General features: G+C 45.2%; 1 protein-coding gene and 1 long non-coding RNA gene across 2 annotated transcripts in view; one reads left to right on the top strand and one right to left on the bottom strand.

Moving 5' to 3' along the window:
- Positions 1 to 3,832, bottom strand: part of ANKRD55 (ankyrin repeat domain 55) — a 119,588-nt gene that overhangs the window by 5,064 nt on the left and 110,692 nt on the right. The gene's annotated exons all lie outside the window — the stretch shown is intronic.
- Positions 1 to 3,832, top strand: part of LOC109297810 — a 47,366-nt gene that overhangs the window by 14,581 nt on the left and 28,953 nt on the right. The gene's annotated exons all lie outside the window — the stretch shown is intronic.

Below are 3,832 nucleotides of genomic sequence, written 5' to 3'. Positions count from 1 at the left end.
ACATGATCAGAGGGCAGGAAAACAGGCCTTATGACGAGAGGCTGAGAGCTATGGGACTCTTCAGTGTGGAAAAGCGCAAGCTCAGGTGGCTGGTGGCTGCCTGTAAGTACATTGGGGTGTGCATCAGGATCTGGGGGAACGTCTGTTCACCAGAGTGCCCCAAGGGATGACAAGGACCAACAGTCACAAAGTCTTCTAAGACCATTTTAAGGAAAAACTTCTTTACTGTCCGAGCCCCCAAGGCCTGAAATAGGCTCCCTCCAGAGGTGGTGCAAGCACCTACTCTGGACTCCTTTAAGAAGTGTTTGGACACTTATCTTGCTGGGATCCTTTGACCCTAGCTGACTTCTCCCCTTGGGGCCAGGCGCTGGACTCGATGATCTCCTGAGGTCCCTTCCAGCCTTAATGTCCATGAAATCTATGATATCTATGAAACCTTTTGCAAACTTTATGAAGGAAAAGCTAAACACATAGCTGCAAAATGGAGAATAACTGAGTAGATTGCAACACTGCTGAAAAGGATGAGTCATCAGTGTGATGCGAAACCTTGAGTGGCATCCTTCTGTGCTTTCTGCCTCTGCAAAGGGGAATCAAGCCAGTATTGCCATGCACAGGCCCCCCCTGTGCATTTTTCACTAGTGAACTGAGAGTCTGATCTAATTCCTCTTGAAGTGAATGGGCACTTTCCATTGGCTAAAAATGGAAATTGGAACAGTTCCTCATACTTTGTTTTATTAGATACATTATACCATGAAGACTGAAGTTCTCCTTACCAGCCTCTTTCAAACCATTTACCTAGGTAATACATTTAATTATTTATTACTTATTTATCTTTTATTGGCCCAACTGTATAGTTGGGAGAGCTGTTTGACAAACTTTTGGGCATCAAAAGCTCTTTCTCAGGTCTCAGAAACCTGTCAGTTCCTCACACATCCAGGTGGAATTCATAGCATTGCAAAGGGCATACAGTAGGCCTTAGACACCAAGAATGGCCAACTGGTATACTCAAATAAAGGCCCAAAGTGGAGTTTTAATGGGTCGGACAGTTTGTTCAGGCCTTTGGCATTGTGGTTATTTCCAGGCATCAGAAGCCATGACGTCATGATGGTCACAGGGCAGCAAAGGATGGTTACATGCTAAATACTGTCCATCTGATCCTGTTCACTGAGCACAGACAAAATTCCCACTAAGAAATAAGAAGCAAACTTCCATTCAGAATAAACGATGAGCATTACAGGACTGGACCTTGGCTAGGCTTAAAAACATTATGTTATGTAATGTTATGTTATGTGCATAAAACATGTTTGTACTGAGAAACAGGAACCCTGGAAAGAGCTCTGGATTTTATTCTCCAGTCAAAAAAATATGGGGCAGGAGCTTCACTTTCAGGAGACAATGTGAGTCCTCCGATAAAGACAAGCCAAGACAAGACTCCAGCAGCTATTGGAGCAGCACTATAAGTTCCTGAGAGCTTTCACACCCAATAATGACTATTGTAAACTGCTTGTGTCTCCAGACAGAAGAGGAAGGATTGTCAAGGGGATTATCAATGTGCCTAGCATATGGTGAAAAGAGGCTGGAGGATACCCTGGTGAGGTTAGAGTCATTAAAAGTGAAATTTGGAAGCAGAATCTAGTCAATTTAGCTATGACAAAAAGAAGTAATATTAGGTGAAAAGCAATGGGTAGAAAAGAAAGGGCTAAGGACAAAGGCTTAGTAATAAAGGTACAGAATCGTTATGAAAGTGCCACACAATTTCATAGCTAAGGCTGAAATCATTTAAGAACTGGAGCACTCTGTGATGATTTTTGGTCCTGAACTACCTTAATAAAGGAAGTGAAACTCTTTGGACATTCTACATGGTTAAATTCCACTGGCATCGTGTGTATTGGCAGCACTGAAGAAATTTGGTTTAAGCAGCAGGACTGGGGACAGCTTTTCCTGTCTAAGGATTGTTGAAGACCATCATTAGCTATTGTCTAAGAACCTCCCTGCAAGTCCTGGAGGGAGCATTTCTGAGTTAAGAAGAGTCTGTGAGAGTTGGGTAGCAGCTTACAACACTGTAAAGATTGCAGGCAATGCTATGGCTAGCAGAGCAGCCAAGTGAGGCTCTCTGAATTATGGTAGAGGTTTCTCCAGCTCTAAGATCAGCCGAGGACTGAGAGTCTGAAAAGATGGTTGTAGCTACTGGAGTGCTTTGCTCTGAAGTTACTGCTTCAGGACTATTTATAAACTATTTTTCTAAAACATATTTTAAAGTCCTTTTGAAGTTAATGCTGCTTCTTCCTTTTTGGCTTCCTGTCCTTTTTTCTGAGTGTTTCTACTTTCTATTTAATTCATGCCAGTTTCAGTTCTCTTTCTAATTCATTAAGTTTATTTTATACTTACTTGGTCATATATTTCAAAAACCCATCTGGGCACCAGGAGGGTGCCCCAGAACCCTGAGTTTTTCCTTGCTGGTCCTTACTTGTTCCAAGGAACAGACCAAAGTTTCCCTGAGATAACTCCTTCTCCCTGCAAACCTCAGTTTCACTGCTCTTACATTAGACCCCATAGCTGTGAAAAGGGAATTTCTGCCAGCTTTATGTGGCCTCCTCTTTGGGTTATGAAATATATTTTTGGTCCCCCTTTCTGTATAAGAGGCTAGCCTGGAATATCACCCATTCAGAAATTACTCTTTCCATAGGCAATCAGTAAGGAAACAAAATAACAGATTTAGTATGTAGGATAAAAGAATTACACAAGAAAAACTGGCCATAAGTTTGAAGACAGAAAAACAAGACAAATATTCTCTTATCTGGTTACACCCTACCCCTCCCAAAATTTCTGCCAGTCTTTTTTGAGATCAGCATTCCTGCTGATTCTATCAGCTCTGACTGCTGAGGCCTTGGACCCTGGGATCCTTCCTCAGCCTGAGAAAATCCAAAAGACATGATCCTATAGACTCTAAGGAACCTCCAAAACCAGCCCCCTCACCCTCCATCAGCATTATTCAATTATTCTAATTGCTCATGAATCATAGAGACCTTCAGAAGTTTCTGGTCTCCCTGGGTGTTTATACACTTGCTCCAGGAATGGGGCAGAGGGGTGCTTTAGTTAGAGCAGATCCAGGAGCTGCTCTAATTAAAGCACTTGGAACGTCATGTGTATCAGCATCCCTGCACTGAAAAATGGCGGTGGGGGCGCTTTAACTTAAGCTTGTGTAATTACCACTCCAGCAGACTCATGTTGTGCCCACCATGGCACTTCCAGTTTCGCAAACCCCCCACAGCCTGGGGAAAAGCAGCCTGCGCTGCTAAGCCCCCATGGCCCAGGGGCATAGCAGGCTGTGTGGATCCCCCCCTCCCTGTCCCTTGGGGCCTGAGGGAGGGGCAGCAATGCTGCAGGAGGGGCAGCAATGCAACAGGATGGGTAGCAACACCCCAGACGTATAGGGACAGGCAGCTGCCCAAACAGGCAAAGACGCCTGTTCGGGCTGCTCAGTTATCTGGCATATTTTGTTACCTGGCACCCTCCATTCCCTGTGGGTAAGGGATAACAAAGCTTTTGCTGTATATCTATATATATAGAACTAGATCAGGGGTGGGCCATTATTTTGGGTGGAGAGCCGCTTACCCAGTTTTGGCAAACTGTTGAGGGCCACATGGGTAGTCCTGCCCCTTGACAGGTGCCCCACCCTCTGGTCACCATCTTGGGACCAATGTCTCAAGGCCAGTGCCAGTGGGGCCCAGAGTGGGGTGCAGGCTGGCAGGAGTCTGTAGAGCCAGGTTGGGCTGCACCAGCAGGGAGAGGGGGGAGCTGGCCTGGCTCCATAGAGCCCCTGCTGGCTGGG

This window comes from Gavialis gangeticus, unplaced genomic scaffold, assembly GCF_001723915.1.
Source record: "Gavialis gangeticus isolate Ggan-Ray unplaced genomic scaffold, GavGan_comp1, whole genome shotgun sequence".
Lineage (NCBI taxonomy): Eukaryota > Metazoa > Chordata > Crocodylia > Gavialidae > Gavialis > Gavialis gangeticus.
The sequence above is the reverse complement of the archived record's forward strand: the minus strand, read 5'-3'. Positions and strand labels throughout refer to the sequence as shown.